This window comes from Styela clava, chromosome 12, assembly GCF_964204865.1.
Source record: "Styela clava chromosome 12, kaStyClav1.hap1.2, whole genome shotgun sequence".
Lineage (NCBI taxonomy): Eukaryota > Metazoa > Chordata > Ascidiacea > Stolidobranchia > Styelidae > Styela > Styela clava.
In genome coordinates, this window is record NC_135261.1 from 15,608,111 (window position 1) to 15,634,956 (window position 26,846).

Consider the following 26,846-nt stretch of genomic DNA (forward strand, 5'->3'; position numbering starts at 1 on the left):
CTTTCCCGCCTTATTTTCGGTATTTTCCTTTCTTGAATATGTAGCCGTATTTTCAACGTGCTCTTCATGAATATAAATATATTTTATATGATGTGTTGCAATATTATACGCTGACAAATCATTCCAAAGTAATATTTGTCATTTAGGGGGAAATCTGTGAAAAATTTGTCAATGAACTGACAATTAATATTTTCATTTTTATGTATCTAAACTCTAAAGTATAAGCATAGTTTCTCTGTGCTCCTGTCAAATTACATTTTCTGTAACTTATAAACCTCAAACTTAATAATGACGTAGTTCGAACATCTATATATAATTCAAATCAATATCATACAAAATTTACCTACATTTCATTGTCTCATATAAATTTCAGCTTTCTGAAAAACTTCTTGAAAGAGGGAAAGACAATTCATCATTATATCTAAAGACATGCGGGGTTATTCGTCCGATTATGCATCACTGAGAGAGGTGGCTGCCTCGAGTCTAAAGAGCAAGTATGTTATTAAAATCTTTTGAATCTTTCTAATTTACATTCATCACCACTATTCACGGATCCCCACAATCAATTTTAAAATTGGTATCTATTACTATTCCTAAATAAGATAAAATTACTTTACTTAATTTAAATGCTAAACATTTTAATAGGCTTAATACCAGGTGAATTTGCAACCCAATTTCTTAATTGAAAACCGGCATTATAAAATATTAAAACTAAACGGAAGATATCACCATAAGTTTTGTTCTAGCAGTCTCACAGCAGATTGAAAACGCTTTTCAGACATTGTAAATTTGTGTTATGTTAGGATTTCTTTAAAATGTATACCATATAGGAACTGAAATGGAAACACAGTAAATTGTTCGCGCGATGTACCTTTTGTCTATTTTGAAACTCCCGATGGAGCCCAATACGACTTTTTCTCTGTATGTGACGATATATAAGATAATTAATGCAAAATATATCGAACATTTTTTTTTGCAATATTTTAAATTACAATCGTTCGTATTTTGTCGATATCTTTAAAATAATTTTGAGTGCCGAAAAAACAAATCAAATTTGATTAACTTCAAAATACGATTCCGGTCTACTTATAGTTGGCAGTTTGGGACGTATTTCGTGCAATTTTCAAATAGTGATTTTTCATTTATTAAATTATCGTAAAAGTTTTCCCGACTAAAATTCGAGTAACGAAGAACACAAATAAATTACTTTGACAAGATATTTTGAATGCTCGCACCGGCTATGAATTGAATATTTTACTCGAGAGATAACTTTTTATCCTCTGCGATCTTACTTATATATAATGTTACATTTGAATTTGCGCTCGTTGTCATATTTCGACACTACTGATGTCAAATTTTTTTAGTGTTATTACTTCTTTGGACAGTCACAAAATTGGACAAGTCAGTATTTTATTAAGTAATCGGAGCGCCTAAGTTTCTCCCACGGAGCACTTTGAGAACCTATGCCTTAATAGACCAGGGAAGAAATTTTCGTAAAAGTGTTTGAAGTATCGTTGTACATGTTTAATAGCTGAGTTTTAGGCAGAATATTGTACAATTTTAGCATCTCTTTGAAAATTAGCTGTTTGCATCTAATAATTAAATATTCACTCCAGCTCACCATATTAAGATTTTGTGTCAACGCTTCCGAGTGGCCAAAAACTTAATATGGATACGCATTATCGCAAAGTTACCTTATGTCCGGGCTTGTCAATGGAAAACGTGCCATGAGATGGGATGGGATAACACACCTTTGTATTTCCCATGGGACGCGTGGGACACGAAAACCATATGATTTTCAGGGAAATGATGGTAAAAACTTTCGTTATGGATTTCGTGTCCATATATTTGAGCATAGCTCTCTTGTTAGTTATAGAGAGCAAAACATATTCAGCATTAACAATATACTTCGTGAAAGAGCTGATGGACACATATATAATAGTTATGAATAAAAAGTTAACTAAGTCCGTTTTTACCGTTTTAATACACTTACTTTCAAAACTTTCGCAAATGTAGCGCAAAACCCATGGTTTAATAGAGATTCGCCATAGCCTTTTTACTTTAATATATTATTGTGTATGGATTGGATCTTTGTACAAAGACCCTACCAACGTTCAAAATAAGAGAACTAGTAATTATCCAGTTTAAGTTAGGAATGAAGATTGCACTGGAAATTCAAATTTTTAAATCATTCCTAACCCCAAATGGATAATTACTAATATGTCATTTTAAAACGTGGCGGGAGCTTTGTGCAAAAGATCCGATAAATTCAGTCCCACTGTCCATTGATTATGCTAGCTACAGTTCTGCGACAATTTATTTATCAATATCTTAACTTTTTTCAGATGAAGAAATATTGAAGGTTACAGATTCAAAGACACGAACTAACGAACGAGGAATATTACAAGTAAATATTATTTGAACATTTTATTAGACGCCTATTGATTCCTGTATACCACTGTTTATGTTTGATATGCTAAAAAATTCGATGCGAGCGCACCGCGTCTCTGGTCTAGCGATCAGAGTCAGCATTGTTATGCCACTTATCTGATCATGTGTTTTCTCTCGAAATTGTAAGATTTATATAAAAAAGTCAGACCCACGTTCACGTTTAAAATGCTAAATAGTTTGATGCAAGCCAACATTGGGTGCTCCTGATGTATGCGCACCAAAATGTCGCATAACCTGAATCCTAGCCAGGTACACAACCCGAGTTCAGGTTGTGCGCCATCTTGGTGGCATACTTCAGGAGGTCCGAACATTGTTATGCCGCTTTTTTGATTCTGTGCATTCTATCGAAATTGTAAGATTTCGATTTTGCACAAGCTTTAATAATTTTGTTTCGAAGCAGAAGTCCAAAAAAGTACAATAAATATAGTATATTGTATCAAATTGGTGTACTCTTTGCGACCCCTAAAATACGTTGCGCGCTTCCCTGCTGGATAGCGATCCCCAGTTTGCGATCTCTACCGTGAACAATGTGATAATGCTACAAATTACTGATCAGAGGTAATTAATTAGTCATATACTCCATGAAAGAGTTAAATAAATTCATTGAGTATTTCATTGTTATTGTAATATTTGCAATTTGTGCAGTTTGAAGACTACACCTGATATGTTATAGAGTTTATATTTGAAATTTAATGTCAATCGCTGAATAAATTTTATTCGTCTATTCGTCTAAACTTTCTAAATTTTAAATTTTATGAAATTAAATGTCGAAATTTACCCGTTACGTATTTTATTAAAACTTACGTATATTTTTAGAAGAAAATATTCAGAAAAGAGTCTCACTTTAACAATACAAAATGAGGAACAATATGATACACTAACATATCATTTTGACTAAAAGATGTAAATTTGGTGAAATCAGCGACATAGTTGAAAATGACCTCAATTGAATTACATAGTTGGTTTTTTTGTATCTTTAGCATAAGCATAGCTTTGTAGTGTCTCTGTCAAATAACATTTGTATGAATTAACTACCTGAAAATGGCATAGTTGGCTCCATGAAATTTAGTTTAATTCAAATTTTGAATTGACTTACACAAAATCACGATCTATATATTGATTTTCAGCGTTTTAAAACACTGCTTGAAAGTCGACAGAACAATTTATCATTGCACCAAAAGAAATTCGTCAAGTGTCAGATTTTCATCACTGAGTGAGATGGAGGCCTATCAAGTCTGAAGAGCAAGTATGTAATCATATCATTTGAAATCTTTCACGTTACATGTCTATAAATAAATAATATGTTGTATATTTTTTCGGGAAATCGACAGACAAATTATTACTTTTAATATTTTGAGTATAATCGCGAAATTAACTATTCTGTACTACAAATTAACTGTAGCAATATCCGGTGAATAATGACGTAGTCAGTATAGCGCTGCACGTTTAGGGGCTAACTGCTGTGTTTTCCCATCTGCTGTTGTTTCGTTTAATCGTCCAAACCGAAAGACCAATTACTATCTTGTAATGTCAGTTTAGGTAAAGTTCATTGGGTCAGCATAAATAAAAGGCGTTTCATCGCAATAGGGCGTCGTCACGTTGTGATTACTACAAACAGTGAATTTTTTTAAAGTGATACTATAAGTTAATCCAGCAGTGTATATCTGCAGAGATACTGAAATGATTTGAACTATGCCTCGTTAAGTGAAATTCGGTTAAAACACAACACCAACTTAATAACCATGCAAATATTAAAACTTATTGTTTACCTTGTTGTTTATCATGGGGTGCCTATATACACACTAATATGCCTAATTTCCCTGAAATCGTAGTCCTGGCCTTTTTTATTAATCTGATGAGCGTTTTTGCCACAAATGATAATGGTAATCAGACTAATGTCTTAAATTTAACTGTAGCTCATCGTGGTAGTAAACGCTCTGGTAGTAAACAGTTGATAACCATGTCATTGATGTTCCCAACTATACTTCAAACTGAAATCGCCCCAAATTTCCAATAATGATATTATAAGAGTGAGTCATACTAAGTGTATTAAGATAGCCGTTAATCTTACACCTTAAAGAACTCGTGTCCCAACTAAAATTTTCAAAAACAATACTGTGTAAATTATATTCAACCAAGTGTAAACTTTTTTTGGTCCATATCCCCTTGGTAAAAGTGCTAAGTATTCATATGTTCAGGACTGTTTAAATTTAGAGACATGGGAATATATGTCATATTTTCCCTATTGTTGGTGCGGGTCACGTCGTGGTATGCCTAATCACGTGTGAATCTCGTTTATAATCTCTACTGAATGGCGTTAGTTGGATCGTTTATACGGCACACGCCGTCAATATGAGATATAGTAGTTTCAAAACTCTGGAATTCTTACTTTTTTAATTAGATAATAAAAACTTGGGTGTCGCTGCTCGATAACCAGTTTAAAGATCACTATATACATGAGATCCCACGAAATTGTAAATCTACTATAGTCAGCCTATATATCCGTTGCTAGTAGTCTCAGTAATCATACCGTCCCATGTTCATAAGTTTTCGAATCTGGAAATATAATTCTTATTTCCTTATCGTTTATTCCGTAGTAATAATCTGACCTGTTCTTATTTATATATATATATGTCTACAATGTCTGTGGCTGAAGTTATTTATTGACCTATATTTTCAGGAAGTTGCTGGGAGGGAAAGACTATAGAGAACTTGAAGGTAAAATATAACACACTAATAAACTATTAACTATTTAAGATTTAGATAATGAGATACAACATAGCACACTGACAGATCATTCAAAATAAGTAATATTTATAATATTGAAAATTTGCAAATAATATAGAATGAATGTAAATGGATATCAGTATGCTACAAGTTGTCGTCTTTGTATCTTTAGAATAAGCATAGCTTATCACAAGGGCGTGGACAATTTATTGAGGGGCGTAAAGGAAAAATTTGTTAGATTTTATCTTTCCCGCCTTATTTTCGGTATTTTCCTTTCTTGAATATGTAGCCGTATTTTCAACGTGCTCTTCATGAATATAAATATATTTTATATGATGTGTTGCAATATTATACGCTGACAAATCATTCCAAAGTAATATTTGTAATTTAGGGGGAAATCTGTGAAAAATTTGTCAATGAAATGACAATTAATATTTTCATTTTTATGTATCTAAACTCTAAAGTATAAGCATAGTTTCTCTGTGCTCCTGTCAAATTACATTTTCTGTACCTTATAAACCTCAAACTTAATAATGACGTAGTTCGAACATCTATATATAATTCAAATCAATATCATACAAAATTTACCTACATTTCATTATCTCATATAAATTTCAGCTTTCTGAAACACTTCTTGAAAGAGGGAAAGACAATTCATCATTATATCTAAAGACATGCGGGGTTATTCGTCCGATTATGCATCACTGAGAGAGGTGGCTGCCTCGAGTCTAAAGAGCAAGTATGTTATTAAAATCTTTTGAATCTTTCTAATTTACATTCATCACCACTATTCACGGATCCCCACAATCAATTTTAAAATTGGTATCTATTACTATTCCTAAATAAGATAAAATTACTTTACTTAATTTAAATGCTAAACATTTTAATAGGCTTAGTACCAGGTGAATTTGCAACCCAATTTCTTAATTGAAAACCGGCATTATAAAATATTAAAACTAAACGGAAGATATCACCATAAGTTTTGTTCTAGCAGTCTCACAGCAGATTGAAAACGCTTTTCAGACATTGTAAATTTGTGTTATGTTAGTATTTCTTTAAAATGTATACCATATAGGAACTGAAATGGAAACACAGTAAATTGTTCGCGCGATGTACCTTTTGTCTATTTTGAAACTACCGATGGAGCCCAATACGACTTTTTCTCTGTATGTGACGATATATAAAATAATTAATGCAAAATATATCGAACATTTTTTTTTGCAATATTTTAAATTACAATCGTTCGTATTTTGTCGATATCTTTAAAATAATTTTGAGTGCCGAAAAAACAAATCAAATTTGATTAACTTCAAAATACGATTCCGGTCTACTTATAGTTGGCAGTTTGGGACGTATTTCGTGCAATTTTCAAATAGTGATTTTTCATTTATTAAATTATCGTAAAAGTTTTCCCGACTAAAATTCGAGTAACGAAGAACACAAATAAATTACTTTGACAAGATATTTTGAATGATCGCACCGGCTATGAATTGAATATTTTACTCGAGCGATCTTACTTATATATAATGTTACATTTGAATTTGCGCTCGTTGTCATATTTCGACACTACTGATGTCAAATTTTATTAGTGTTATTACTTCTTTGGACAGTCACAAAATTGGACAAGTCAGTATTTTATTAAGTAATCGGAGCGCCTAAGTTTCTCCCACGGAGCACTTTGAGAACCTATGCCTTAATAGACCAGGGAAGAAATTTTCGTAAAAGTGTTTGAAGTATCGTTGTACATGTTTAATAGCTGAGTTTTAGGCAGAATTTTGTACAATTTTAGCATCTCTTTGAAAATTAGCTGTTTGCATCTAATAATTAAATATTCACTCCAGCTCACCATATTAAGATTTTGTGTCAACGCTTCCGAGTGGCCAAAAACTTAATATGGATACGCATTATCGCAAAGTTACCTTATGTCCAGGCTTGTCCATGGAAAACGTGCCATGAGATGGGATGGGATAACACACCTTTGTATTTCCCATGGGACGCGTGGGACACGAAAACCATATGATTTTCAGGGAAATGATGGTAAAAACTTTCGTTATGGATTTCGTGTCCATATATTTGAGCATAGCTCTCTTGTAAGTTATAGTGAGCAAAACATATTCAGCATTAACAATATACTTCGTGAAAGAGCTGATGGACACATATATGATAGTTATGAATAAAAAGTTAACTAAGTCCGTTTTTACCGTTTTAATACACTTACTTTCAAAACTTTCGCAAATGTAGCGCAAAATCCATGGTTTAATAGAGATTCGCCATAGCCTTTTTACTTTAATATATTATTGTGTATGGATTGGATCTTTGTACAAAGACCCTACCAACGTTCAAAATAAGAGAACTAGTAATTATCCAGTTTAAGTTAGGAATGAAGATTGCACTGGAAATTCAAATTTTTAAATCATTCCTAACCCCAAATGGATAATTACTAATATGTCATTTTAAAACGTGGCGGGAGCTTTGTGCAAAAGATCCGATAAATTCAGTCCCACTGTCCATTGATTATGCTAGCTACAGTTCTGCGACAATTTATTTATCAATATCTTACTTTTTTCAGATGAAGAAATATTGAAGGTTAAAGATTCTGAGACACGAACTAACGAACGAGGAATATTACAAGTAAATATTATTTGAACATTTTATTAGACGCCTATTGATTCCTGTATACCACTGTTCATGTTTGAAATGCTAAAAAATTCGATGCGAGCGCACCGCGTCTCTGGTCTTGCGATCAGAGTCAGCATTGTTATGCCACTTATCTGATCATGTGTTTTCTCTCGAAATTGTAAGATTTATATAAAAAAGTCAGACCCACGTTCACGTTTAAAATGCTAAATAGTTCGATGCAAGCCAACATTGGGTGCTCCTGATGTATGCGCACCAAAATGTCGCATAACCTGAATCCTAGCCAGGTACACAACCCGAGTTCAGGTTGTGCGCCATCTTGGTGGCATACTTCAGGAGGTCCGAACATTGTTATGCCGCTTTTTTGATCCTGTGCATTCTATCGAAATTGTAAGATTTCGATTTTGCACAAGCTTTAATAATTTTGTTTCGAAGCAGAAGTCCAAAAAAGTACAATAAATATAGTATATTGTATCAAATTGGTGTACTCTTTGCGACCCCTAAAATTCGTTGCGCGCTTCCCTGCTGGATAGCGATCACCAGTTTGCGATCTCTACCGTGAACAATGTGATAATGCTTCAAATTACTGATCAGAGGTAATTAATTAGTCATATACTCCATGAAAGAGTTAAATAAATTCATTGAGTATTTTATTGTTATTGTAATATTTGCGATTTGTGCAGTTTGAAGACTACACCTGATATGTTATAGAGTTTATATTTGAAATTTAATGTCAATCGCTGAATAAATTTTATTCGTCTATTCGTCTAAACTTTCTAAATTTTAAATTTTATGAAATTAAATGTCGAAATTACCCGTTACGTATTTTATTAAAACTTACGTATATTTTTAGAAGAAAATATTCAGAAAAGAGTCTCACTTTTACAATACAAAATGAGGTACAATATGATACACTAACATATCATTTTAAATAAAGGATGTAAATTTGGTGAAATCAGCGACATAGTTGAAAATGACCTCAATTGAATTACATAGTTGGTTTTTTGTATCTTTAGCTTAAGCATAGCTTTGTAGTGTGTCTGTCAAATAACATTTGTGTGAATTAACTACCTGAAAATGGCATAGTTGGCTCCATGAAATTTAGTTTAATTCAAATTTTGAATTGACTTACACAAAATCACGATCTATATATTGATTTTCAGCGTTTTAAAACACTGTTGAAAGTCGACAGAACAATTTATCATTGCACCAAAAGAAATTCGTCAAGTGTCAGATTTTCATCACTGAGTGAGATGGAGGCCTATCAAGTCTGAAGAGCAAGTATGTAATCATATCATTTGAAATCTTTCAATTTACATGTCTATAAGTAAATAATATGTTGTATATTTTTTCGGGAAATCGACAGACAAATTATTACTTTTAATATTTTGAGTATAATCGCGAAATTAACTATTCTGTACTACAAATTAACTGTAGCAATATCCGGTGAATAATGGCGTAGTCAGTATAGCGCTGCACGTTCAGGGGCTAACTGCTGTGTTGTCCCATCTGCTGTTGTTTCGTTTAATCGTCCAAACCGAAAGACCAATTACTATCTTGTAATGTCAGTTTAGGTAAAGTTCATTGGGTCAGCATAAATAAAAGGCGTTTCATCGCAATAGGACGTCATGTTGTGATTACTGCAAACAGTGAATTTTTTTAAAGTGATACTATAAGTTAATCCAGCAGTGTATATCTGCAGAGATACTGAAAGGATTTGAACTATGCCTCGTTAAGTGAAATTCGGTTAAAACACAACACCAACTTAATAACCATGCAAATATTAAAACTTATTGTTTACCTTGTTGTTTATCATGGGGTGCCTATATACACACTAATATGCCTAATTTCCCTGAAATCGTAGTCCTGGCCTTTTTTATTAATCTGATGAGCGTTTTTGCCACAAATGATAATGGTAATCAGACTAATGTCTTAAATTTAACTGTAGCTCATCGTGGTAGTAAACGCTCTGGTAGTAAACAGTTGATAACCATGTCATTGATGTTCCCAACTATACTTCAAACTGAAATCGCCCCAAATTTCCAATAATGATATTATAAGAGTGAGTCATACTAAGTGTATTAAGATAGCCGTTAATCTTACACCTTAAAGAACTCGTGTCCCAACTAAAATTTTCAAAAACAATAATGTGTAAATTATATTCAACCAAGTGTAAATTTTTTTTGGTCCATATCCCCTTGGTAAAAGTGCTATGTATTCATATGTTCAGGACTGTTTAAATTTAGAGACATGGGAATATATGTCATATTTTCCCTATTGTTGGTGCGGGTCACGTCGTGGTATGCCTAATCACGTGTGAATCTCGTTTATAATCTCTACTGAATGGTGTCAGTTGGATCGTTTATACGGCACACGCCGTCAATATGAGATATAGTAGTTTCAAAACTCTGGAATTCTTACTTTTTTAATTAGATATTAGAAACTTGCGTGTCGCTGCTCGATAACCAGTTTAAAGATCACTATATACATGAGATCCCTCGAAATTGTAAATCTACTATAGTCAGCCTATATATCCGTTGCTAGTAGTCTCAGTAATCATACCGTCCCATGTTCATAAGTTTTCGAATCTGGAAATATAATTCTTATTTCCTTATCGTTTATTCCGTAGTAATAATCTGTCCTGTTCTTATTTATATAAATATATGTCTACAATGTCTGTGGCTGAAGTTATTTATTGACCTATATTTTCAGGAAGTTGCTGGGTGGGAGGGAAAGACTATAGAGAACTTGAAGGTAAAATATAACACACTAATAAACTATTAACTATTTAAGATTTAGATAATGAGATACAACATAGCACACTGACAGATCATTCAAAATAAGTAATATTTATAATATTGAAAATTTGCAAATAATATGAAATGAATGTAAATGGATATCAGTATGCTACAAGTTGTCGTCTTTGTATCTTTAGAATAAGCATAGCTTATCACAAGGGCGTGGACAATTTATTGAGGGGCGTAAAGGAAAAATTTGTTAGATTTTATCTTTCCCGCCTTATTTTCGGTATTTTCCTTTCTTGAATATGTAGCCGTATTTTCAACGTGCTCTTCATGAATATAAATATATTTTATATGATGTGTTGCAATATTATACGCTGACAAATCATTCCAAAGTAATATTTGTAATTTAGGGGGAAATCTGTGAAAAAATTGTCAATGAACTGACAATTAATATTTTCCTTTTTATGTATCTAAACTCTAAAGTATAAGCATAGTTTCTCTGTGCTCCTGTCAAATTACATTTTCTGTAACTTATAAACCTCAAACTTAATAATGACGTAGTTCGAACATCTATATATAATTCAAATCAATATCATACAAAATTTACCTACATTTCATTATCTCATATCAATTTCAGCTTTCTGAAACACTTCTTGAAAGAGGGAAAGACAATTCATCATTATATCTAAAGACATGCGGGGTTATTCGTCCGATTATGCATCACTGAGAGAGGTGGCTGCCTCGAGTCTAAAGAGCAAGTATGTTATTAAAATCTTTTGAATCTTTCTAATTTACATTCATCACCACTATTCACGGATCCCCACAATCAATTTTAAAATTGGTATCTATTACTATTCCTAAATAAGATAAAATTACTTCACTTAATTTAAATGCTAAACATTTTAATAGGCTTAATACCAGGTGAATTTGCAACCCAATTTCTTTATTGAAAACCGGCATTATAAAATATTAAAACTAAACGGAAGATATCACCATAAGTTTTGTTCTAGCAGTCTCACAGCAGATTGAAAACGCTTTTCAGACATTGTAAATTTGTGTTATGTTAGGATTTCTTTAAAATGTATACCATATAGGAACTGAAATGGAAACACAGTAAATTGTTCGCGCGATGTACCTTTTGTCTATTTTGAAACTACCGATGGAGCCCAATACGACTTTTTCTCTGTATGTGACGATATATAAGATAATTAATGCAAAATATATCGAACATTTTTTTTTGCAATATTTTAAATTACAATCGTTCGTATTTTGTCGATATCTTTAAAATAATTTTGAGTGCCGAAGAAACAAATCCAATTTGATTAACTTCAAAATACGATTCCGGTCTACTTATAGTTGGCAGTTTGGGACGTATTTCGTGCAATTTTTAAATAGTGTCTTTTCATTAATTAAATTATCGTAAAAGTTTTCCCGACTAAAATTCGAGTAACGAAGAACACAAATAAATTACTTTGACAAGATATTTTGAATGTTCGCACCGGCTATGAATTGAATATTTTACTCGAGAGATAACTTTTTATCCTCTGCGATCTTACTTATATATAATGTCACATTTGAATTTGCGCTCGTTGTCATATTTCGACACTACTGATGTCAAATTTTATTAGTGTTATTACTTCTTTGGACAGTCACAAAATTGGACAAGTCAGTATTTTATTAAGTAATTGGAGCGCCTAAGTTTCTCCCACGGAGCACTTTGAGAACCTATGCCTTAATAGACCAGGGAAGAAATTTTCGTAAAAGTGTTTGAAGTATCGTTGTACATGTTTAATAGCTGAGTTTTAGGCAGAATATTGTACAATTTTAGCATCTCTTTGAAAATTAGCTGTTTGCATCTAATAATTAAATATTCACCCTAGCTCACCATATTAAGATTTTGTGTCAACGCTTCCGAGTGGCCAAAAACTTAATATGGATACGCATTTTCGCAAAGTTACCTTATGTCCAGGCTTGTCCATGGAAAACGTGCCATGAGATGGGATGGGATAACACACCTTTGTATTTCACATGGGACGCGTGGGACACGAAAACCATATGATTTTCAGGGAAATGATGGTAAAAATTTTCGTTATGGATTTCGTGTCCATATATTTGAGCATAGCTCTCTTGTTAGTTATAGAGAGCAAAACATATTCAGCATTACCAAAATATACTTCGTGAAAGAGCTGATGGACACATATATAATAGTTATGAATAAAAAGTTAACTAAGTCCGTTTTTTCGGGAAACCTGCTGACAAAGTATTATTTTTATTATATTGAGTATAAGCTCAGCTTCGGTTTGTCTGTCAAATGGAATTTTTTTTGGTAAATTCCCCAAATGCTTTATAATATCATGATTCGGACAACTATCGTGAATAAGACTAGAATGAATTTTAGCAATAAAAAACCGTGTTTTTGTTATATTACCGCCCAATATTCGGTATAAAACTTGCATTACTTTGTTCCAAATTTTGTCAAATTTTCGTCATTGTTGAGAAGGAACTTTTCCCCTTGTATTTGCAGTAATACTGTTAGTTTAGGCACCAATGCGCGCTAATAATTTTATATGGCAAAGTCTTTAGAACCGGACCAGTGTACATTTCTCAGTATCGTTGGCATGAAATTTAATAGTATCAGCAATTATTCACTGGGGCAATGGTTTTCAAAGGGTGGGGCGCGCTTTGCAAAAGGGGCGTAGACAATTTTTGAGGGGGCATGTAGCTAATTAAATCTATTTTTTGTTTGTTGGACTTAATCGTGCATTTTTCGGATATTTACATTCCATCCCCGTCCATCCCCGTATTTTTAAGGTATTTTTGAATGAAACATAATATTTGTTATATGTAGCTTATTGCTAGCTAGTTATTTTTGAGTTGTTGCGAGCATTTTTATAACAAGAGTTACATTGTAATCACCACAATTCGTAAAAATATTTTCATAGCTATACTATACTTATGAAAAAAATTATACTCAAGATATGAGTACCAGTACTTCTTTATCGATTTCTCCTTGAATCCTCCCTTGAAAACGTCTACCTAACTCCTAGAACAGCATTGTATCAATAATAATATAGAGAGGAGATCATTAATTCTAAAACATTGAAACTCATTTCTATGTATAATGAATTAAATTGAGTACACACTGAGTTTTGCGGATACAAGGATGTCTATATATCCTGTGTCATATTTATATGTATATTGCCTTCTTTTATTGATAGCATAGTCATTATTTTCTTGCATAGAATTTATTGATTTAATTTTCTGGGCAAATCTGGCTAATCTTATATATGTAATTTGAAAAGTATCATGGTCTATGACCATGGTAGTAACCAGTTAACCGTGTCATTCGTGTTCCAAGCTAGAATTACATTAGCTTTCCAATAACGATGTGATATAAGTAATTCCAACCGAGTGTATCAATGTGAATTCTATACCATTTGGCACTAGTTACCTACGCCATGCAAGCCCCGAACTAAAATATCGTTTCAAGTGGCGATACTGTAACGCAGTGGTTCTCAAACTTCTTCGTATTGTGACACCCTCCAAAAAATATGCTCAAGTTGCGACTTTTCGTGGAAACCGTATATAACCGTACCTACCAATAAAGGACCTTTTTTGCAATGAGTTTTATTTAAACGATCAAAGAAAACTAAACCAAAGTCAGTGAAATTGCATTTATTGGGATGGGAATACTTGCGTCTTTTTACAACTGTTACTAAACCTTGGTAAGATTTGTGAGAGCCGCACGCATTTCTCTCTCAACATTTACTCGAGATCGATATTTTGTTCGTATTACGACCATGGTCGCAAATCTTGCTTCGCATGAATACGAAATCGCAAAAGGGATCAGGGTGCGCAACGCTTTTTTTTCACCAATGAAGGATGATCCTCATTGAAGAAAATCCAAATTTCTTTTTACATCGATTTCGTTTAAAAACGACGAAGAAAAGCAGCAATGTTTTGTTGAAGCAAGATTTTGGCCAGTGAAACATGTTATCTAATAAGCCCGAACGGCATTTAGTATCATCGCATCCCCAGTTGCAACAAAAATCACGGAATTTTACTACTTGAACGATCCAAAGTCAATGTAGCCTACGTCGTACTTGCGTTTTTAGCCTTTTCTTGTTTAGTATCATTTTCACGCTTGTATTATTACTTTTTCTACGTGCCGCAAAAGAGATTCCGCAAAAAAAAAAAAAAAAAATTACGACGCCCACTTTGAAAACCACTGCTGTAACGTATCAACATAGCCGTAAATCCTATTGGTAATAGTTAGTTCATGTTAATAACTTTTTGAATCTAGAAATATATTTCCTATTGCTATATCGTTGATTGCAGGTACTAATATGTTAGGTTATTATGTGTATACATCTATATAAATGATCAAATAAAATAAATACACGGATTTGTCTATATTTCTTATGTTTTATATATATGGGTATTACTTTATTGATAACATGGTTCTTAATATTCTGTGTAGAATTCACTTGTTTTTTTCCACAAAATAGTATCATACTATAAAAAAGAATCCGACTAAGCGCAGAAATGTATCTGTAAATTATCATGGTCTATATCAGTGGTTCCTAAACTTTTTATTCGCAGTAATTTATACCCACCCAGTTTACAAAAACATTTGAGGTCAGAAGCGAATATAATACAGAACAAATAAACAAGGTAAATCATAGTTTATAGTGTTTTTTTCAATGAGATATATAAGCTTATTGGTCTTCCAGAGAGTATTTTTTTTTAATTTTTGGTGACATTTTCGTCAGCCACAATCTCAACTCACCCCGTTTACTAATTGAATAGCGATGTTTTTTTTGATAGCACTTGTTTCATTGTTACAAACCCCTTCTCTACCACAAACGAGGTCGTAAATGAAAGAATCCAGGTTTCTGACTTCTGTCTTTTTTGCATGGTTTGTCAAATTATGAGAGATTTTCATTAAAAAGATACATCTTTATAAAAATCATGTATCGATGCATTTCTCAAATATAACATATGAATTTTATTTCCTCATTTAATTGCATTTCTAGGAGCTCCATTTAAATTAAATATTTTCTGCGCTATTGAACCCCTGCCCATTGCAGCGTGTTCTCATTCGTCGTATTATATTTAAATTGTAGGCTCGTTAAACGATTAACTCTTCACTAAATTATCAGGTTATAATATAATTATAACCGCCCACCGTGGAAATCCCTAGTTTATACCACCTGGTAGTAAACAGTTAATAACTATGCCATTCATGTTCCAATCCAGAATCGCAATAAATTTTCAATACTGGTAATATTGGAGTGAGTCTAATCAAATACATTAATATAACCGTGAATCTTACTACCTTCGATACTGGTTAACCATGTAATTTGTGTCTCAAACTGAAATTTTCAATAAGGATAATATATAAATTAGGCCAATTGTACACCCGACTTATACTTCCCTTAGTAGTCCTAGTAACCAATAACCATACAATTCATATTGATAAGTGTTCGAAGCTGGCAATCGATGGTAGTCCAAGTAACCATACGATTCATATTGATAAGTGTTCGAAGCTGGCATTCCTTGGTAGTTCAAGTAACCATACGGTTCATATTGATAAGTGTTCGAAGCCTGCAATCCTTGGTAGTCCAAGTAACCATACGATTCATATTTATGAATGTTCGAAGTAGGTTGATAAGTGTTCGAAGCTGGCAATATTCTTAATGCGAGGTTATTAAGTGCGAATATTCATATCTTAAATTCATGCGTGTATGTAATATGTATGACGCTTTATTATTGCAAATATTACGACTCTAAAATCGTTTATCATGAGGTACCAAAGCTAACATGTCCTTATCATTCTGCATACCATATACCATTTTTTTTTTATTAATCTTGGAACCCGTTTTCACCAGAGGGTATTAATGTAGTTGTTAATCCCCTCTCCCAAAATTCGTGTCCTAAAATTAAATTTCCTATGATATACTATAGCCGCAAATACCTTATAACCAGTATAGACCTTCATTGGTAGTGTTCCTAGAACCCATGCCCCTCATGTCCATAAGTTTTCAAATCTAGAAATATATTCCCTATTTCTTCATAGTTTATTTCGAGTATTAACATGTTATGTTCTTATAATGAATGTAGAATGTCTACAATCCCTGTGGCTAATTTAGAGGACCTCAATATTAGGTAAATATAACGCACAATGCCTGTGGTACACAAACATTTTAAGCCGTTCAAGTTTGGAATATCTCGCGTCTCGTGTAAATTACTTGTATATCTATCAATAAATAATATCTGCAATTTTTTCGGGAAACCTGCTGACAAAGTATTATTTTTATTATATTGAGTATAAGCTCAGCTTTGGTTTGTCTGTCAAATGGAATTTATTTTGGAAAATCCTATAGTCTAAATACTGTATAATATCATGATTCGGACAACTATCGTTTTTTTCTGGCTAATAAGTAATTCCAACCGAGTGTATCAATGTGAATTCTATACGATTTGGCATTGGTTAACTACGCCATGCAAGCCCCAAAATAAAATATCGTTTCCAGTGGCGATACTGTAACGCAGCAAATCAGCAAATAATTTTATTTAAACGAAAAATTAATATTTTTATTTTTTTTAACTTCTAGTATAAGCTTAGCTACTCTGTGTCCATGTTAATTTCAGCTCCAAAGATTGATAAGGACATAGTTTAAAAGACTATGTCTTTAACCAAATCTCTTTTCTGTATTTCTGTTAAATAGCATTTTTTGTGATTTAAATAACTTGATAGTGTCTTAGGTCAACGAAATTTAGTTTCACCTAGTTAAATGGACTCGGTATACACATGAACATAACATTGGAATGATTTTTTTTTATGTATTTTTAATATAAGTTTACCTTTGCTTTACCTCTGCCAAACAGCACTTTTTGTGATTTATAAATCTCAAACTTGATAATGAAACTATATATTTATTTTCAGTTTTCTAAAACACTGCTTGAAAGAGTCATTGCATCAAACAGAATAGACATTGTTAATAGTCTGGTGCATCACGGAGTGAGATTGACGCCTATATAGTCTAAAGAGTAAAGAGCAAGTATATATGTAATCTTATAATCTTTCAATTCATATTTTGTCACGTATAAACTGATATATATATCATGTTCAATCCCGCTAGTCAGGAAGAGCTGCAAATATTTCAATTATCGCACAAGATGTCCAAAATATTATCCATTGGGAACCACTACATTAGACCGTTTTCCTTTATCAATTTTACCCTTTCATTTTTGTTTCGCGAGGCGAGATAAAAAGTGTAAAAGTTCCGTGGCCGAAAAAGTTTGGGAAACGCTGGTCTAGAACAGTAGTTGTTTTTTACCTGGGTTCAATCGAATTTTTGGTGTTCGTTGGAGCTGTTCCAGGGGTTTGACGAGGGTCCTTCAAATTAACAAAGTTTTATATTATGGCACTTTTCTATCACATCGTCTACAAATTATGCAAATTTAGCTACAGTTCATCTCAGATATTAGAACTTACACGTTCAACAACTAATAAATTAGCGATCAGTAGAGGTTGCGCGAGACTAACTCCCAATCCTTTCTCTATGCCTTTGCGCTAGTGGAATTTACCAATGTGTTTAACATTTATCAATGTGTTCTAGGCTCAGATCTTGATAGCCAGGGTCCTTTTAATGTGATTCTTTTAAAGGCGTTGAATTCTTTTTAGTATTGCTTCTAAATTCTTTTCTTGTGGTAGTTGTCGAGTCCGGAGTTTGGCAGGATCCATTCGGATACAGAAGTCACGCGAAAAGACTAATATAACGATCAGTAGAGGTTGCGCGAGACTAACTCCCAATTCTTCCTCTATGCCTTTGCGCTAGTGGATCCGTATGCATGTAATGCAAGGATGCTGTAGCAAGAATAAAATACCATACTATGCAATTCCAGAGTCTGCTGTGCACACTAACACAAATATATTTCTGTAACGTTTCGTCTGACCAAAATCAGACTTCCTCAAAAATCAGACAAGCAGTTTACAACAATGACAAGAAAAGAGCAATCATGCAGTTTAAATATAGCGATAAATAAATTTGTTAGAAATTAATTGTGACCAAACAATGAAAAAACAATTATTGATATTCAGAAACAGATTGCGAAATAAAAAAATGCGATCGGTTCTCAGCATGGAATAATTGTTCCGCGGCGTGCTTGATTTCACAATAAGTTTTACTAAAACATTTATCAATGTGTTCTAGGCTCCGATCTTGATTTTGATAGGAAAGGTCTGAACCTAGAATGATTTTTCAATTCTGATTTTTTTTCGCCAAGTTAGATCGAAACAGCTAGCGAGTCCGATCGAACGCTAGAATACGCGTGTTTCAGCAGTCTTTGGAGTCTAAAATGCGTTTAAAGGTACGGAAGATTGCCATCTATGATACAGAAAAATCTTTTTTTTCTTTTAAAAGAGGGGAGGGTGGGTCGACCCGCAAAACCACCCCCGCCCTCCATTTGAGCTAAATCTCATCGGAAAACTTGATTAGGGCGCTTTGTGCCAGACGCTTCCCGATACGCGTGTGCCTTTCGCTCAGCCGTGTCGCGTTGAAAATGAGAGAAATTTTTTATTTTTTATTTTTTTTTAAGTTTTGTTTTGGTACCGCTCTGATAAATACAAGCGAAATCGACTCGACAACAAAGTCTCTCACGAAAGAAAAAATTACGTCACCGTTCTGGCAAGCCCAAATCTTGCTTTTGAAGCAAAGTGAATATTAATTTAAAATCTTATTCAGAGATGTTTTTTTTTTCTGAAATTAATTCTTACATTGAATTGAATTTAAATCTGTCGTAACTTAAATGCCCGACTCAGATTTGTGTTTGGTGAATTTGAATTTTTATTTAAATAGAAAAAAATTCTGATAAATAATAATTTATTTCTAAGTCATTGTCGCATGGATGTCTTAGCCGTACAAAAATACATTGGAAAAGGCCCAATGCTGTTTATTATTCTTACTTAAGTAAAACAGTAAAGATGGAAAGTAATAATGTTAAGTTAAATATTAGAGAAATGCAAGCAAACGTATCAACAAAAAAGCGCTGAACGTTTCCACGAATTTAAGAAAGAAATGAAATGGTCACTTCTAATTCTCTGATAAAGCGTAATAAATTGGTAGATTTAAAAACACGCAATATGAGGACTTTTCTTTATTTTTCTAGAATTTTCTGATTTTGTCGTATTGATACTGATCAGTTTGTTTTTCATTAGAGCTTGCGAGTACTTTTGCAGAACAATGCTTTATTACACAATGGTATTTTGCGAAAATCTTAAGCTACGTGGTGAAGAGATGAAAATGAACTGCATAATTCTTGTTCCTAATACCATGTTTTAGTTATACAAGATTCCCCACACTATATCTCCGCCATAACAAAAACGCTTGATCAGATGTTTGAAAGCCATGCACAACAACAGATTCATAAAAAAGCCCAATTTATTGGTGCAAATATTGAATACATATTAATTGAAAGCGAAAGTTTTTCGGATTTTGTCTCCATTAGTAAATTCATTAGAACCGTTAAGTTTTAATGTCAGAAACGACATAGTTTTGGTGGTAAAAAATGTAAATCAAACAGCTGGGGTGTACAAATTATAATACAGGAATAATAATACATACATTCATATAGTTTTTGATTGTTATCAAATTGTTGTGTTTGATTATTACTCGATCTGTTTATCCTGGGTTTGTGCGCTTGATATTCCAACGGTTGATATTTTTGACTCCTTTTCAAAAGGTGCAGTCCGTCTGTCGGGTATCTAATGTAGCAAAGAAATGTTATTTCTTGTGATTGGTTGCTAAATCTGTTGAAGGCTGCAATGTTGCATATTTGACGCTTACACTGGATATTCATATTTTTGAGCGCATAGAAAACAGTTCCAAACAGGCTGGCAGGCCAGAAAATATCCAATTTAGACTGCACACATGCCGAGTCATATTAATTAAGCCCTCGCTTAATCGTTTGTTCTTCTATTTTAGCTGATCCTCTGCTAATAAGTGGACATTTAAAAACTTGTTTGGGTATACCAAGGGCATGCCACTATAATGTCGTATTACCATACAGTTCTTCAAATAGCCGCGTTTTCATTACTTTAACTTGTTTCTAATTTCAATGTTGGATAGTGTTAGATTAATTTTAGGTTAAAACACGTCCAACTAACTGTTAACTGAAGGCGCTTATATTCACCCAATATGCTGGATAATGCCTCTGCTACAAATGCCTAGCACTGGTTAAACTTGTGCGTGCACTGAAAAATATTCACAAAAGGAAACTAATTCATAATTTAAAGCCGAGATAAAATGATGATTATGAGACAGAATGTGCTCGGGCGCTAAACTGTGTTTGGAAAGACAAAGTTTTGGCGTTGGATAGTTTTAAATTGCGCCGACGGAAATGCTTTGCTTTTATTCATTCCGTATCACATTAATGAAATTTGAAGCGCCAAAAAATAAATAAAAATACGCTCGTTGCGTAAATGCGCCTTGTTGGTTGTAATTGTGACAAAATTATACTACTTTGAGCATTTAAAAAAATAAAAATGCGGATTCTACTTGCTTTCATGCAGAGGAAAATATGGAATACATGTAAAGAAGAAAAATGTCTTTCCATTCCACATTTTTTTCTGTAGCTCCTTGCGTTTCAGACATTTTTTGTTGTTGTCAAGATCGTTTTTGATTTTACAGTTTTTTTTTCTCTTGGTTTTAAAAAGACCATTTATTGTGAATATTTACACGCATTTTCTACTCGAGTCTCTTGCTTATCGTTTGTTCTCCTTTCCCCCCTAATAAGAGGTCATCTATAAACTTGTCCTGGAATCACGATGCCATGAAAATATAATGTAATTGTAACTTACGGGTCGTCTTCTGATAGTCTCGTTTTTATTACTTCAACTTGGTTCCAATTTTAATGCTCGATTCAAATTAGAATAATTTTAAGTTGAAACACGTCCCAATATTAACTGAGGGCAGCTAAAAATTGCTAGGTTCATTTTGCAATAATATCGTCTGGCTTGAATATTAATTTTTTAACGAATGTTCATATTACTATCGTGTATTGTTTACTTGTTTCATTTCATTATTAATAGAGGTATATTGGCTTTTCATTAATTTCAATTTCGGGTTGGAGTGGTTAAATGAGTGTTCTACCTTCTGCTTAAAACAAACATCAATGTCGTTATACAGTCAGTGCTGGTCAAAACTAAATTAAAAGGCTTTCGGTAAAAGGTATCGGGCATCGGTGATAATATTTGGTATCGGTATCCGTATTGATATCGGCTAAATGTAGACTGATATTTCCACGATAAGTAACTTTTTGATCAATTCCAGAATGTTTTTAAAAAGTAGCTCGAAATACTGATATGAAAACTATTTTTTGCTTTTCACGGTATTAGCCTCGTTAATATGAGCAATGCTGTTACTCAACCGCGCGAATAGAAACGGGAATAGGATTATGACCTGATTTTAGCCATTTATCAGCCCAACTAATTTGGCTATTTTTGCAGCCCATTTTTTATATTGACATTTTTAACATTACATGGAAATTATGAGGAAATATATCGAATGGGAATTTTTAGATTTGTAAAATACAAAATACGACGTTTTTATGGCATAAAATTCTGCGCACGCAACTCGATGTATCAGTTAGATAGAGTGAGTAAACATTTATTTATTTTACCCCCCACAGTAGCCAAACCCGATGAGTTTTCTAACCGAACACCGATATTATTAGCGTCAGTGTGCAATGTATTTAAACCAAAAAACGTATCAGGATTCAAATATTAATTTCTTATTATCTGAAATATGTCTCTTTCAAACTGAAAAATTGTGTGGCATGAATAATGCTTGTAAACTGTTACTTCAACTAGTTTGGACTGCACACTTGAAATAATAATTACATAGCATGTAAATGTCGGCAATTTCTGCTTTAAAATATTGATATCGGCGTTTTATCGTTGTTGTCGGATCGGTATCGGCGACAAGTGGTATCGGTATATCTCTCTTGTTGGAATCTCTAGTATAATGTAATGGACGTTAATGTTATGTTCAAATTAGACATCCATCCCATGCGTTATTGTATCAAATGATATGTTGTAAAACAATGTACTCTTTTACTGCAAACAATAAAAACTCTTATGATATCGAATAGCATCCCTTATTATGCCACAATAGCATGTAATTGGTTACACATACTAATAGTAAGATTCATTTCCTCAGCTACAGACAAAGTTTAATTGTTTTATTCCGTATATATGTTTGATCCGAGGTTATTTTGAAAGTTATCGGCCATTGTACTTTTGGTGAATGACCGTTCATAGACTACTCCCTTTAAGGCAATTTAATCTACTGTTCGTGGGACGAAAATAAGCATGTTGACGTAAACAAAATCTTGTATCGTCTTGTCTTCTCATATTCTTGTTTGTTTATTATTATTTCGGTATTTCGGATCATTGCAAGTCGGTTATTTAAGAGTTAATGCTTGCATTAGAAGTTTGTCGTTTAAGTAGTGTTGATTTAATTGCCGTAATAAACGGATTGTTTGCTTGTTTTATATTTTGGTTAAATAGGTTCATTCATATTACATAAATTATTAATGTTGCTATTGTTTGAAATTAAGTATGTTGTCGACATACTTAGGTTGGACATAAACTTTAGCAACCCTATACATCTACAATATGCGTTTCGACCTCTACAATAATCATTTTTATCACCACACTATTTGTCGTATTTCATCACATATTATTCGTCTCTCGTACATTGTTCATGTAGATTGGATATTTCATTGCCAGTAATGGACTACAATCATATTCAAAGTTGTGGAGTTGTTAATATTGTGAAACTAGAAGGTTATAAGTCTGAGGGAGTTGATGACGCGCAGCGTCACCGCCCAACACGTTATAGGGCCTTGTAGAGATTCATCATACGTAATAAGTTCCTCATAATTTACTTCCTCTACTATAAAAAGACATAATAACTAAATGTATATATTTTTTTTCAGGATTACTCAATTATGAAACTTGACGACTCTTTCTGTTTTTCAAAAGAAAATGAAACTCAATTATTCAAATAGGAAGAAGATTTTCATTGAAGATAACTAAGATGTGCTAGCCAACAAATGCGTTGAGTCCACACACAAGACTTTGATATAGAAAAATTGACTGTTGGTTTGAAACTGTATCCCATTGTCATACGTACTTTGGGATCGTATGCATGTGCACTGATTACCAATATGTGGTCGCAAACAAATGCACTGGGCAGTACACACGAATGTATTTATATCAAATAAGACTGTTGTTTAAAACTATACAAAAATGCCATACACACTGTAAAAGGATTATGAGCGGAAGTTCAACATGGCTCGACCCGTGAAGAACTATTTATGTAATTTGAATAATTGCAAACAAATTCTTGATTATATATTCATTAATAAATTGAATTATAGCTCAGAAAACTGAATACAATTGTTATTTGTATTTTAACACCCTGTAATGCAATCATTTATTTGACGTCCTGGTATGAAAAAATTAAAATATTTCTTTCGTTTTACGTTATACTTATATTTTTATTACTGTTATTGTATATTACTGATTTATTATTTATATTATTGTTTTAAGCCTTTTTTGAAAATATGCTACTTCCATGTTTGGCTATCTTATTTGCTATAATCAATATTTTCTATAGTAGTTTTAGATATTTTTTAACAGGAAAACAAGATATCGTGAAGACGAAGGAAAAGTATTGACAGGGATTGCCATGGCTTTTTTTTAAATATTTGTTTCGTTATAGATAGATTTAGACCCATTCCCGCCATTAGGAAAAATAGGTTTTTTTTAGGCTTAGATATTTTTAATGTTATTCTAGCTTCTCAGGCACAGAACTATAAAGGGACTGGAAAAACTAAGAGAAGACTGATCCAAGGAAAATCTACAAATTACATGTAAATATTTTTACTAATTTTATTAGGCTTAGATATTGTTAATATTATCTTAGCTTCTCAGGCACAGAATTTTGAGGGCACTGAAGAAATTGAAAAAAGACGGAACCAGAGACAAATCTAACATACCGGTAAATATGTTATTATTATTATTGAATATTTATTAATAAAGCTTTTTTCGATAATATGCTGTATCCATATTTGCCTATTTTATTTGTCATAATCATTATTTTCTCTCCCATTTTAGAGATATTTTCAACAGGAAACAAGATATTGTGTCACCGACAAAAGTGGAAAAGTATTAACAGGGATCGCCATGGCTTTTTCACTATTAACATTTTATTTGTTATAGATAGATTTAGATCCATTCCCGCCATTAGGAAAAAAGGGTTTCTATTAGGCTTAGATATTTTTAATGTTATTCTAGCTTCTCAGGCACAGAACTATGAAGGGACTGGAAGAATTAAGAAAAGACTGATACAAGGAAAATCTACAAATTACATGTAAATATTTTTACCAATTTTATTAGGCTTAGATATTGTTAATAATATCTTAGCTTCTCAGGCACAGAATTTTGAAGGCACTGAAGAAATTGAAAAAAGACGGAACCAGAGACAAATCTAAATACCGGTAAATATGTTATTATTATTATTGAATATTTATTAATAAAGCTTTTTTTGATAATATGCTGTATCCATATTTGCCTATCTTATTTAACATAATCATTATTTTCTCTTCTATTTTAGAGATATTTTCAACAGGAAACAAGATATTGTGACACCGACAAAAGAAGAAAAGTATTAACAGGGATCGCCATGGCTTGTTCACTATTAACATTTTATTTGTTATAGATTTAGACCCATTCCCGCCATTAGGAAAAGTAGGGTTTTTATTAGGCTTAGATATTTTTAATGGTATTCTAGCTTCTCAGGCACAGAACTATGAAGGGACTGGAAAAATTGAGAAAAGACGGATACAAGGAAAATCTACAAATTACATGTAAATATTTTTTACCAATTTTATTAGGCTTAGATATTGTTAATATTATCTTAGCTTCTCAGGCACAGAATTTTGAAGGCACTGAAGAAATTGAAAAAAGACGGAACCTGAGACAAATCTAAAATACCGATAAATATGTTGTTATTATTATTCTTATTGAATATTTATTATTAAAACTTTTTTAGTAATATGCTGTATCCATATTTGCCTATCTTATTTCTCATAATCATTATTTTCTCTTCTATTTTAGAGATATTTTCAACAGGAAACAAGATATTGTGACACCGACAAAAGAAGAAAAGTATTAACAGGGATCGCCATGGTTTTTTTACTATAAACATTTTATTTGTTATAAATAGATTTAGACCCATTCCCGCCATTAGGAAAAATAGGGTTTTTATTAGGTTTAGATATTTTTATTGTTATTCTAGCTTCTCAGGCACAGAACTATGAAGGGACTGGAAAAATTAAGAAAAGACGGATACAAGGAACATCTACAAATTACATGTAAATATGTTTACCAATTTTATTAGGCTTAGATATTGTAAATATTATCTTAGCTTCTCAGGCACAGAATTTTGAAGGCACTGAAGAAATTGAAAAAAGACGGAACCAGAGACAAATCTAAAATACCGGTAAATATGTTATTAATATTATTGAATATTTATTAATAAAGCTTTTTTTGATAATATGCTGTATCCATATTTGCCTATCTTATTTATCATAATCATTATTTTCTCTTCTATTTTATAGATATTTTCAACAGGAAACAAGATATTGTGACACCGACAAAAGAAGAAAAGTATTAACAGGGATCGCCATGGCTTGTTCACTATTAACATTTTATTTGTTATAGATTTAGACCCATTCCCGCCATTAGGAAAAATAGGGTTTTTATTAGGCTTAGATATTTTTAATGTTATTCTAGCTTCTCAGGCACAGAACTATGAAGGGACTGGAAAAATTAAAAAAAGACGGATACAAGGAAAATCTACAAATTACATGTAATTATTTTTACTAATTTTATTAGGCTTAGATATTGTTAATATTATCTTAGCTTCTCAGGCACAGAATTTTGAAGGCACTGAAGAAATTGAAAAAAGACGGAACCTGAGACAAATCTAAAATACCGGTAAATATGTTATTATTATTATTCTTATTGAATATTCATTATTAAAACTTTTTTAGTAATATGCTGTATCCATATTTGCCTATCTTATTTGTCATAATCAATATTTTCTCTTCTATTTTAGAGATATTTTCAACAGGAAACAAGATATTGTGACACCGACAAAAGAAGAAAAGTATTAACAGGGATCGCCATGGCTTTTTTACTATAAACATTTT

At 32.5% G+C, this 26,846-nt stretch overlaps 1 long non-coding RNA gene across 1 annotated transcript; it reads left to right on the plus strand.

Moving 5' to 3' along the window:
• Positions 1-371: 371 nt before the first annotated feature.
• LOC144430384 (uncharacterized) lies at positions 372-7,798 on the plus strand. The gene is made up of 6 exons (XR_013479509.1): positions 372-494; positions 2,346-2,407; positions 3,579-3,697; positions 5,132-5,169; positions 5,797-5,917; positions 7,748-7,798. It is a non-coding gene; the product is annotated as an uncharacterized LOC144430384 (long non-coding RNA).
• The last annotated feature ends 19,048 nt before the right edge of the window (positions 7,799-26,846 follow it).